Source organism: Galeopterus variegatus, unplaced genomic scaffold (assembly GCF_000696425.1).
Source record: "Galeopterus variegatus unplaced genomic scaffold, G_variegatus-3.0.2 Scaffold6165, whole genome shotgun sequence".
Taxonomy (NCBI): Eukaryota; Metazoa; Chordata; class Mammalia; order Dermoptera; family Cynocephalidae; genus Galeopterus; species Galeopterus variegatus.
In genome coordinates, this window is record NW_007732276.1 from 111152 (window position 1) to 125461 (window position 14310).

The following is a 14310-nucleotide window of genomic DNA, read 5'->3' on the forward strand; positions in this document are numbered from 1 at the left end:
TTTCTTTTTCTCTTCATGGCTTCTCCCGCCTTCATGCACTCCATAGATCTCTCCTTCTCTTCCCCTGAGCTCTAACGGCCCCAGCTTGACTATTATTGCATTGCTTTTTATAATTGTAAATTGGTTGATTTGTGGGAGAGAGGGAAACTGGGGACCATCTGTTCTGCCATCTTGACCAGAAACACCTACTTCAACCATTGAAATGCCTATATTTTCAAATAAAGTCACTGCCTTTAGTTAATTTTGTTTTGAATATATCAAATATAATGCAATTAGAACAATTTTCTACAGTATCTTTGATCTTTTCTTTTGGCAAATTCATAATAAACATAGTATTTCATTTAATTTTCACAGTAAACAATTTTACAAATAGAAAAGTGAGGTATATTAAATTTATAAGTTTTTCTAAAGTCATATATCATTGTTTACTAATTTTAAGTTTTATAATGAAAGACAAAGAAGGTCTGAGAAAGTGTTTCATATAACAGATGACTATGAAAGAAAACAGGCAAATGCAATGAGTAATTCTGTATTAGCTCTTACACCAGAAAAAGAAAATAATTTTTTTTTAAAAAGGGGGATAATTGAAGAAATGTACATACAGAGTCTAAGGAGGATAATAGCACTACATAGATGATAAATATCTTGATTTTGATAATTATAATATGTTTATGTAATAGAAAGTCTTTATTCTTAGGAAATACATACTGAAGTATTAAGGGGTAAAAGGGCACTATATGAGTAACTTATATTCAAATGGCTCAAAATATGTATATATGTATATAACATATTACACACAAACATGTATTCATGGATAGGGAGAAAGGACAGAAGGGAGGGTGAGAGATAGAGAAACAGAGAAAACAACAAAAAAAGAAGGAATGATAATGATAAAATATTGGGGGGAAATTTTAATTAATTGATGAATCTGGGTAAAGGATATATGAATTCTNTACATCTAACAAAGGATTACTGTGCAGAACATATAAGGAACTCAAACAACAGTAAAAACAAACAAAAAAAAAAAAACCCAGATAATCCAATTTAAAAAATGGGCAAAGGAAATGAATAGACATTTCTCAAAGGAAGACATACTAATGGCCAACAGGCACTTGAAAAAATGCTCAACATCACTAATCATCTGGGAAATGCAAAGCAAAAGCTCATTGAGGTATCGTCTCATCCCAGTTAGACTGGCTATTATCAAAAAAGATGGAAAATAAATGCTGGCAAGGATGCAGAGAAAGGGGAATGCTTCTGCACTGTTGGTGGGACTGTAAATTACCACAACCACTATGGAAAACAGTACAGAATTTTTTCAAACAACTACAGATAGACCTACCATACGATCCAGCAATCACACTTCTGAGTATATACCCAAAGGAGTGGAAATCATTATGTCATAGGGATACATGAATTCCCATGTTCACCACAGCTCTATTTACAATAGCCAAGGTATGGAACCAATGCAAATACCCATCAATGGATGACTAGAGAAGGAAAATGTGATATATATATATATATATATACACAATGGAATACTACTTAGCAATAAATAGAATGTAATTCTGCCATGGATGAACTTGAAGAAAATTATGTTAAGTGAAATAATCCCAGCACAGAAGTTAAAATACTGCATGTCCTCACTTATCAGTAGGAGCTAATAGAGAAAGAAGGAAGGAAAGAGAAAGACCACAGTGGTGCGTTGGACTTGCAGAGGGAGAGAACATACCTGGATTTGCTGGAGTTGTGGGAGCGGAGGGGAAGAGACGTTGAGGAGAGGTTGGGTGGGGGACACTGGGAATAACTGCAATTTGTGGTAATGGCCACGCTGATAATATTGATCAGATCATCACATCTTGGGGAGCACAAGTGGTGATGGTCAGCTTTGTGTCCCATGAATGTGCATAATCAATAAATCAGTCAATTAATAAATGATAAGGGAAAAACATAATAATGAATATAGTTGCAATTAGGAGCATGGCATTGGATTAAATTTGAATCTTTATCTAAAAGTAATATTAAACACAGGAGAGAAATGAAAGTCATCAAAATACACTGTTAACATAGTTCGAAGATAGAAAAATGACATCAAAACTAAAAAAAGATAAATTTTGGGGAAACACGCACATATATACACACACACACACATGCACATACATGTGAGAAAATTTAATTTGGACTGGGAATTAGATAATAGCAAGTAGAGAATATTAATTTTGAGGTACAATAATCACTTTTTGGTTGTGTACAAAATAGTACTCATAATAATCACTTTTTGGTTGTGTACAAAATAGGACTCATACTACAGATATATTTGACATATGTTTGGGTGAAAAGATGTGAAGCCTATATTTTTCTTTGAAATATGTCAGAAGACTAAGCTAAACTAAACTAACTAAACACCCTTAAACTAACAGAATCTGCACAAAAACATTTTGGTCAGGTAGCAGGAAAAATCTGTGAGTTCTAAGGATACCAAATATAAGCAGAGCCCAGAAAGCACTCTCCCAAAAGAAAGGGGTGCATGATCAATGTGAATTGCTGTAAGTATGAGAGAGAGAAAGGGGACAGCCAGGAGAGAGCTGGGAGAGATGAACATAGAACCTATTTTCTGAGAGTTGAAAGAGATTTCCTAACCCCTTCTGCTCTCTATTGGATCCTTATACTAATGATTCTTTTGAGAAAGTCAAACTTTCTATGAGTAGAAAAAATAAAACTTCAGCACCTACACTTGATTTTTCACATAAGACGGAGAAAATCCTGCTGCTAAAAATAGCAGGAATTTTTGATTTATAAAATATAAAATAAAAAGTCTATTTAAAGACATTAGAAAGTTGCTGAAGTGAGGAACAGAGAGGCAAAGATTTTGGAGAAGTGAGAACATCAAAGAAGTAAGCTGAAATTGTGCAGCTACTTTGCTCCAGGGAATACTTTCCAATTTTTGACAGGCAAAAAAAGAATAATGTCTGGAATGAAAATTTGAGCTTTGCCTGACAAATATTCAGAGTTCAAGACAGTGGGGAAGGTTGGTAGTGAATAAAGTCATTAAAGGATCTGGAGGGCTATAATTTAAGAACAGAGGTGACTCAGAGACAGAACCTTTCCAAAGTAGGAACCCAGACTTAAACTAAACTTTGTCTCTGATTAAATTAAGGTGATTCAGCATCCCCTTATCTTTCTAGAACAATGAAGAATGAATCATCTCTAAGGAAAGACAATGTGCCTTACATACTCTAATTTTGTACATGCAATGGTACCTTATTCAAATAAAAAATACTAGATATTACAAGAAGAATACCATATGAATGACAAACAAAAAAAATAGAAAAGACAAATAGACTCACAGGTGATCCATATATTGGGATTTGTAACAAGATTTTTAAATAGCTGCGATGATTATGTTCAAACTATAGAATAATGAAGAGCATAGATAAAAGTATGGAAAATTTGACAAGAAAATTGGGTTCTATGTAAAGGGATCAAGGAGAAAACACTTCTGGAGTGGCAGAGTGAGAATCTCTTGAATATACTTTATATAAAAAAAAGAATATTGGCAAAAAAAAAAAAAGTAAAAACTGACTTTTTTAGAACTTGAAATTAACTAAAGATTTGCAACAATCTAAAGGGCATTTATTCAAGATAAATGTAGGAATCTTAGTCAGACCAGCAATATCTGTGGTGTTTTAACTTCCCTTATTCCCACTTGTCCCCAGGTCTTCAGTAACCTTAAAAAGAACCTTAAACAGTGGTGGTTGTGAATAGCAACATCCTTTAGCTACTGAAGGGGCAGAATAAATTTAGGATAGCCCCCAAAGCACCATTCATAGACAATTGTCATTATTTGACCTGTCTGCAGTTCACTGGATATGCCCTATTCTCAGGGATTGTCTTTATTTGATGTGGCTTAGAGTTTGCTATAGGAAAACAATTCTATTTTCAGTGCATTTGTCAAAAACAATCAATGGTAATTGTTGAACATTGAATTTGCCTGAGGTGGCAGTAATAGATGTGATGGACGTGATGCTAACCGAAACAATTCAAAGGAATAGCTGGGGAATAAGGTGTCCATAGAATGTTGTGCACATGTGCAAGGGTGTTTGCATTCCCAGGCAAGATGTGCTTTATAACCCAGTTAAAAATGGAAAAAAAAAAAAACTTAACAGACACATCACCAAAGAAGGTATACAGATGGCAAATAAGCATATGACAAGACACTCAAAATCTTATGTCATTTGTGGAATTGCAGATTTAAAAAGCAATGAGATACTTAAACACTTATTAAAATGTCTAAAATCCAAAACACTGACAACACCAAATGTTGAGGAGGATTAATGTTATAGGAATTCTAATTCATTGCTGGTGGGAATGCAAAGAAGTTTAACAGTTTTGTACAGAGTTAAACACATTCTTACCATATGATTCAGCAATTGTGCTTATTCTTGTACCCAAATGAATTGAAAACTTTTATCCACACAAAAACCTGCGCTCTTGAATAAGTGAATGGATCAGTAAACTGTGGTGCATACATGCAATGGAATATAATTGAGGGATGAAAAGATATGAGCCATCAAACCAGGAAAATACATGGAGGAACATGTGGAAGAAACCAATCTGGAAAAGCTACATACTGTATTCTAGCTATGTGACACTCTGAAAAAGGCAGAACTGTAGAAATAGTAAACAGAGTGGTGGTTGCTAGGGGTTGGGCAGGGAGAGGGAGAGATGAGTAGGTGAAGTACAGGGGATTTTTAAGGCACTGAAACTATCCTGTTGATATGGGAATGGCAGGTACAAGTGTATTAACCATGTTTTCCAATTTATGTGTCTGATAGTTTGACATCTGGGACCTTGCTAATAAAGAAGGGACTTTTTTTTTCAATGGTTAACAGATTCTTAGAGATAATAAGGAATTCTCCTGGGTGCCTGCCTCTCATATGCAAACTAAGCAATTCAGAGCCCATGCTCTCCACCCACCAGCTTTACTGGGCTCTTACACTCCTGACACTAGCCCCTTTTCTAGTTGCCCCAGGCATCAGCTCCTACACCACAGAATTTACTCAAATAATTCAAACTAGTCAATCCTAAACTCGGTTGGGCTGCTTTCACTACAGCACCCATTCCGGATCCCACAAGAAACACAATAAAGACTTTCCAGCAGTTTCCCTCATTCTCTCTCTCTGCCTGGAACTGACCTTGGTGTTCTCTCCTGTGGCCCTGTATGGCATGCCTTCCTCTTGGGAACTTTGAGTAATAAATTATCTTTTTAATGCCAATCATCTCTTGATATTTTTCCCTCACTTTACCTAAGAAAAACCAAAATCCCAGGTACATTTTAAAACAACTTGACAATGCATTTGGCAAAATCCATATAATTGTAAAACACCAAGAGTAAACCCTAGTGTAAGCAGTGGGCTATGGTTCATAATAATGTACCAATATGGGAGCATCAATTACAACAAATGTGCCATACCAATGCAAAATGTTAGTAATTAGGGAAACTATAGGCCAGGGAGAGAAAACTCTCTGTATTTTCTGCTCAATTTTTCTGTAAACCTAAATCTGATCTACGAGATAAAGACTTAATTTTTAAAAAATAGACAATATAAGGAATTGGAGAAAAGATTTGCAATTAATATATGTGATAAGAAATGTGTGTGCAGAAAATTACAACTCAACATTAAGAGAATGAATAACCCAATTAAAAAAGGGCAAAGTATTTGAATAGAAATGTTTTTCGAAGTAGATATGCAAATAGCCAATAAACATGTAAAAGACACTCATTCATCATTGGTTACTAGGGAAATGCAAATCAGAATCACATTGAGGTATTCTTTCATAGCTAATTGGACAGCTAAAATAAAAAAAAATATAGATAATTACAACTTTTGGAGAGGATGTTGAGATATTAAACAATCTTACATTACTGGTGGGATTTTAAAATAGTGCAGCTGTTTTAGAAAAGAGTTTGGCAGTTCTTCACAATGTTAAAAATGGAATGGCATACTACCCAGCAATTACACTTGCATATATATACCCAAGAGTATTGAAACATATATCCACAGAAAAACATGCACACAAATGTTCATAATGGCATTATTCATAATAGCCAAAAAGCAGAAGCATTCCAAATGTCTTTCAACTGATAAATAAATAAATGTGATGTGATATATTCAAACAGTGAAATATTATATAGCAATAAAAAGAAAAAATTACTGATACATATTACAACGTAAATGAACCTTGGAAATATTATGTATACTGCATCATACACTTTGAAAGAATAAATTTATGATATGTAAATTATATCTCAAGAAAGCTGTTATAAAGAGTATCAACTTAAAATTCTAGAACTGGAAATTTTAATAGCTAAAATTAAATTTTAAAAAGACCATTTTAATGGTAATTTATTAAAAGTTTTTTTTTTCTCTGAGATCAGAAACTAGACAATACCTACAATCCACTCTCTTTTTTGTTTTCAAAACTGTACTAGTATTCTATAAATCAGACAGAAGAAATAAACAATATGAAGGTTAAAGAGGAAGACATACATTTGTCCATCATGTCTTAAAACATGATTGTTTATATAGGAAATATAAAATAATCTGCAGTCAGTCAATTAAAACTGAATAAGTGCAAATGTTATATGAAGTGGGGGAGGAATAAAGGGGATTTTAAAAAAGAAAAGAGAATAGAGAGAAGAATATAATAAATAAAATAAGTTTATTAACTCTCTTAGGTAATAGGTAGGAATAATATAACATTTTAAACCAAGTTCAACATTAGAACTTTAAGTATGTTTAAGAAAATAGCAAGAAACAAGCTACTATTTGCTAAATTGAATGATGAAGGTAAGAATCAAGAAGCAGGGAGAGAGGGGCAAGATGTAACAAGGAAATTTTATTGTGCATCATAATAGGGAACAGAGGAGTACTGTCCAAAAAAATAGGTAAGTATATACATTTGCATATATATGCATACACATACATACACACACCCACATGTATCATAGGTTTATATATAAAATATTAATATATTATATAATATTGATATAAAATATATAACTCATGATATAAGAAGTATTATGTTTATATATATATAAATTATTAGGATAAATATATATAATATCAGGATAAACTAACCATGAGAACAAAGATAAATGGTATAATATTTGGGAGTACAAACACAGTAAAAAAATGGACAAATGAACATCAAAAGAAAAAAGAAAGAGGTAACATCAATTTGAGATTCCTAAATATGATATTTGTATCACTCAAGGTAGAATTAGATCCACAAAAAGCATTTAAAAAGTACAAAGAGCATTTTTATTGATAAAGTCTCTAATAATTCATGCAGATATAATTATTAATAGCTATGAAGAAAATAGCAGCAGTTTGACAAAACAGAAACTACAGGGCATGCAAACTACAAAAGATACCTTCTAAGAACATTTGTCTCTAAAAGAAACCTGGGTTTCTTGAGAAATTAGATAATTCTAGGTCTGGAAACAGAATGGATCAAGATGAGCCTGGGATATTTTTGCAGATGAGAAAGCAAAGAAACTTTCAGAAGTTAACAGGGTCATGTCAAGTGGACATAGTCAACCTTTATTAATGAAACCCTGACTGAAAAATATTTGGAGCAATTTGTGATTAAGTATAGCAATAATTATAATGCAGGACATATAATCGTGAGTGAAAATTACTGAATCTATTATATGATACTAAAAAAAAAAAAAAAAGGGAGCCAGGTAAAATGATATGTCACTATTTAAGGTTCCTATTAAAACAACTCCTCAATTAAGAAAAAAAGTTAACTAAAGGAAATGCATTAAAGGTTTATCCTTCCTTTCCAGTAGGAAGTCTATTGCAATGTTACTGTATTCTTATGCCAAAAAATCATCAAACTCTGCTAATGCTTTTATGTGTAATGATATGCATAATGACACCACTTCCTCAAAGCATTTGGATCAAAGAGCATATACTTATGAATTCTAATGTAAATTGTAAGGTTGGCAAGACTTATTTAAGAATCTACTTCCACAGTTAGAGACTTCCCAGTTTCAATACCTTTCTTTGTCCCTGTTACTTGTTCTGTCTCTTCAATGGAGGAAAAATTGGAATACCCTGGAATTACATAGGCACCGAAGAGCTAACTACTTAGCCAGGTAACTGGATTATTACTCTTCCATCTTAACAAAAGATAAAATGCCACCAAAAAAATTCAACAATAGAATTTTAAAATATAAGTAAATTTGAGAATTGTGAAATATTCTATTAGGATGTTAATGACAAAAAAAAAAAGAGGACTGCACTGGTATTTCTACTCTGAAATGGTTTTATATTTACTAATATGAAGAAAAACAAAAATAAAGACTATATTTTTTAATGAATATAAAAGTACTATGGATTCTCTCTTCAATCTTTACAATCATTGGTGTATTTCCCAAATCACTATTCACCTCGTCTGCTGGATAAATAGCCTTACTTTTAAAAGTAGTGCACAATGGTTGGAAATCCTTCCCAGATAAGATCTGAATAAAAAGGGCTTAAGGTAAAGGAGGTATATTAGAATTGTTTGTCTCACATGCTTCACCTCTATAAACAACTAGGAAAATCAATTCAATGAGAAGGAAAAAACTTAGCCAAATTAAAATTAATGAATATCAATCTAGTAAAAATAAGACAGACAAATCAATAGTGACAGAACTTAAGGCAATCACCCGCTTCTAATAGTGAATTTAGGACTAAGTCAAAGTACAGAAGAGATTAATGAACCTTACAGTAAATCAGTGTAGAATAGAATAAGAGTTGGTGGGAAAAAAGGTACAATTAGCACACATGCGGGTAACATCAATCTGAGATTCCTAAATATGAAGTATGAAACGGTTCTCAAGAGAAGATTGAAAACTGGACCCACATGCACAGGAATGCATATAAATCATGACTTCCAAAAATAAAAATTAATTACCATCAGGTGGGACCTAACCTACTTAGGGAAAAACTTGTTTCTTTCTACCCGTAATAGTCACAAAATATAAATCTCCCCAAAAATCAATCATCTGAATGAAATCTGTTTTTCCCAGTAGGTCTTTCATAACAAGGCAAATTGTCAGTTGCCGAACTTGCAAAGGGACATGATAGTTGATCACCTCAGATCTTTTTCCCTTAGCAAAATTGGGTTAAAGAATTTTATTGCTCTGTGTGATGACACAAGATCCAACTAGCTTGTTTAGACTCCCCCTCTCCGACTACTGCTTTCCCCCTCTGACATTTCAGATACTGGAGAACATGCCATATTGCATGATTAGTAGGGTGCTTTCAGTTGTTTAAGGGACAAAACATTGAACTGGCTTAAGCCAAAAGGGAGATATGACCTTATTGAAGGATGGACAGGCTGGATGTAAGGAGTCTGGGATTGGATGTAATTTTTCTAATCCTGTCAGAATTGTGAGGCTGGAAACATTGAATATCTTGTCTCTGGGATCACACGTTCTCAGCTACATCTCCGGTGTGAAAGAGCCTCTCTTTCATTGTTTCAAATTTGAAAAATCCAGGCAGGAACTCTGATTAGTTTTGTGTGAAGAAATGACTAAGAGACAGAAGAATTTAGGAGTTTGTCTACCAGAAATACCATGTTGTCAGAAGGACTGAACAATGAAATGGAAAACATGAGGTGATAAAAGGGAAAAACACAATATTACTATGATTATTAAGCTTACTGCTAGTCTGTTCAGGTTTGAAAAAAAAAAAGAATTTAACTATTTTTATATTTACAAAAGTAGCACTATATATTCAAATATAAAATAAAAAGACAGTGATAAAATTGTTTTCCTTAGAGAGGTGATAACATAAAAAATGCTCAGAAATCAAATTAGTTTGGGAATTCAAACAAAAAACCCTGTTATTTCTAGTTTATCTCAGGGTGCAAAGTGTTCTTTACCCACTTCCAGTGAAGAGACATGCTACTCACACTTCTAACAGCGGCAGGAAAATGTACTGGTTTTGTTTCCACAGTCTGTAGTTTTCCTGAATCTATTATATGATACTCAAAAAAAAAAAAAAAATTAGATCCCATATGTCTGTTTTGTGATTTTATGGACCAATATCATTAATTTATACTTTATTTGACCAATTTCCATTGCATAGCTGTGAAAAGAAGTGATTCACGAAGATCTTATTTTTTGTTTAGCAAAATTAGAACCATATGCTATTAAGGCTTAGAAGTTAACACCTGTCTAGAGGCTTCAAATGTCCACTAAGCTCATAACTCTATTATACATTTCAGAATTTTTTTTTTTTTTTTGCCATTATTATCCTATCTACCGAGATCAAGAATGAAGAATGATTCCATGCACCTCAGCTGGGTGACACTGTAGTACCTATAATCTTATAAAACTGAGGATCTCTAGTAGAGTTTATAGATAGAGTTCTTTCTATCTCATCATACCCTATTTTTTTTTTTTCTGATACTAAACGAGTCATATTGTGGTTAACTTAGGCATACAACATATGTTTATTAATGGCTTTTCAGCATTCAGACTCATATTTACTTCTTGACTTTATTCATTTTCTGTTTCTCTGGGACTTCTTTATTTGCCTTTGAGGGAGAAAACATAAAAGTAATAACTCATAAACTTTTGTATTTATCAGAAGGCTCTAAAGCTCTAGATGAGCCAGAATGTTCATCCTCATTTTCATATAGATCAAGGCTCATTTCTATAATTATTATAAAAATGATTTTGAATACTCTCATTTCTCTCCACACTATATAAAAACATTTTCTGTGTTTTTTGTTACTTTTTATCCTGGCCAGAACACTTAACATAAGATCTACAACCAACAAATTTTTAAGTGCACAATATTGTATTATTAACTATAGGCATTATGTTGTACAGCACATCTCTAGAACTGATTTATCTTTTATAACTAATTTTATACCCATTGAAAAAAACTCCTCATTTACTTCTCCCCCCACCCCCAGGCAACCACTATTCTATTTTCTGCTTCCATACACTTGACTATTTTAGATTCATATAAATGGAATCATGTGGTAATTTTCCTTGTGTTGCTGGCTTATTGCATTTAGCATAATGTTGTCCAGATTCATCTATGTTGTTACAACTGGCAGGATTTCCTTATTTTTTAAGGCTGAATAATATTTCATTCTATGGATCTTCATTGGTCTGTTGGTAGACATTTGTGTTATTTCCATATTTTAGTCAGTAGTACTAATACTGCAATGAATATATGATGCAGACATCTCTTTAAGGTCCTTATTTTAATTCTTTTGAATATATACCCAGAAATAATGGGTTTTCTGTATCATATGGTAGTTCTATTTTTAAAATTTTGAGGAATTTATATGATGCTTTCCATAGCTGCTGTGCCATTTTACATTACCACAAGAGTATACAAGGATTTCAATTTTTTTTCCAACCTTGGCAACAGTTACCTTTTTTTTTTCTTTTTTTTTAAATAACAGCCATCCTAACAAGTGTGAGGTAATAACTCATTGTGGTTTGATCTGCATTTCACTTATGATTAATGATGTTGAACACATTTTTATATACTTGTTGGCCATTCATATCCCTTATTAACATACAGTTTGCAAATATTTTCTCCCAATCCAGAGGTGGATTTTTCACTATATTTATTGTTTTGCTTTGCTGTGGAGAAGCTTTTTAGTTTTATCTTGTCTATCTTTTTGTTGTTGTTGCCTGTGATTTTGGTGTCATATCTATGAAATCTTTGCTTAGACCAATGTCATGAAAACTTTTTTCGTATGTTTTCTTCTAGAATTCTTACATTTTCAGTTCTTGTGTTTAAGTCTTTAATCCATTTGAGTTTATTTTTATATATGTTGTAAGATAGGAGTCCAATTTCATTCTTTTAAATGTAGATATCCAGTTTACCCAGCATCATTTATTGAAGAGACTTTCTTTTCCTTATTATATATTCTTGGTGCCCTTGTTGAAGATTAGTTAACTGTACCTACTCGGGTTTATTTCTGGCCTCTCTGCTGTCTTGCACTGGTCCATATATTTGTTTTTATGCCAGAACCGTACTGTTTTAATTACAGTAACTTTGTAATATATTTTAAAATCAGAAAGTGTGATGCCTCCAGCTTTTCTGAAGGTCTTTTGTCAAACTTGCTTTGATGATGATGATGATGATGATGATGATGATGATGATGATGATGATGATGATGATGATGATGATGATGATGATGATGATGATGATGATGATGATGATGATGATGATGATGATGATGATGATGATGATGATGATGATGATGATGATGATGATGATGATGATGATGATGATGATGATGATGATGATGATGATGATGATGATGATGATGATGATGATGATGATGATGATGATGATGATGATGATGATGATGATGATGATGATGATGATGATGATGATGATGATGATGATGATGATGATGATGATGATGATGATGATGATGATGATGATTGTTATTATAACAAAAGACCCAGGTCTTTTGTTGTTTTACATGAGATTTGAAATTGTTTTTTCTATTTCTGTAAAAGATGTCATTGGAATTTTTGATAGAAATATCATTGAATCTACAGATTGCTTTGGGTAGTATGAACATTTTAACAATATTAACTCTTACAATCCATAAACATGGAATGTCCTTACATTTATTTGTGTCTTCTGTAATTTTTTCATCAATGTATTGCAGTTTTTAGAGTACAAGTCTTTTGGTTAAATTTATTCTTAAGCATTCTTTTTTTCTTTTTTATACTATTGTAAATGGTATTGGTTTTTATATTTTCCTTTCAGATAGGTCATTGTTAGTGTACAGACATACAGATAATTTTTATATTGATTTTGTATCCCACAACTTTAAAACAAAACAAAACAAACGAACAAAAGGAATCTTTTGAATATGATGAATGTTTGTTGCCTTGATTGTGATGATGTATCACAGGGTATATGGATGTCCAAACTCATTGAATTGTACACATCAAATATATGAAGTTATCTGTGTATTAATTATACCTCACTATAGCTGAATAAAGTTACTTAAGTATTATTATACATATTCTCTCCTTTGATGGTAGATCTGTTTGTCCTTTCTAAATACACTTAGAATATGCACAGATATTGATGAATAATTTATCTTTAAGGTTTCCAGAGAAAGAGAGAGAGTAATAGAGAAGCAGAAAGCAGATCATGCATGTGTGATGAGAAAGCTAGTCATAGATATGAAAGGTATACAGTTATAAACAGCCCAATGCAAAATGTTAATTAATTTCTACTTCTAGAAATGAAACACATTTTTTTTTCATTTACACACACAAACACAACTGTATTTATGTTCAGGTTGACAACTGCAAAAAAACACATAATACACAAAAACACTGGATGGCTGTGTCCAAGATCTTGAAGACACACATTTTGTTTTCCATTCTAGCATGTACTACATATTTCTATATCTGTGTGTATATATACATTTAATTATCTAGCCTCAGATCGGCCTGCAAATAAGACAAATCTGAAAATGGATGGAAAGAGATATAAAAAATATTCAATAAAGATAAACATTATAAAAACAAATAAAACTATACAATTTGTTATGTATAATTTCTATTTTATGCTACCAATTAACATCATCCAATAGTCACACTATAAAATCAGACCCCCTTATATTTGTCAACAATTGCATATGTTAATAAAGTTCACTGGAAAAGAAGTAGATAAAGGGACACTTTATCTGAAAAGCAGCTTGCAAACTGGGGAGATACAGCCGTGTATACAAGATGAAAATGCACTTCATAAGAACAAAGAAAGAGACTGCCTTATCTAGCAAAAGTTCCTGTCAAGGTTCCCACTCAAGTCTTCTATGCAAATGAGAGATTCAAACTTGTTCAGTCCTGATTGGCCTGGCCTGTTATGTAAAAAAGGAATTCCAGCTTGCTGACTTCTCGCCAGTTAACACTTGACAGAGTACAGTACGGAGTACACTGGAAAAATTTAGGTGGCAGCAGTTCACCAATGGCATATACAGGGATGGATATCTTGTGGAAGTCCCAAACAGAGTACATGTGTAACCTTTAATTAACAAAAGGTTGCTTGGCTCCAGTTTGAATTTAGACCCAGTTAGCCACTTCAGGATCCATCCTGAAGGATTGGCTCTTTCAGGATTTACAGGTCACAAGTGGCAATCCATAAATCAGAACCAGATACAGAACCACAACAAGACTTTGTTAAGGAAACCAGACTCAATCCAGAAACAGAAGTAGAAAGTCTCAAAAAGCTTAGAGGCAAAAATGAA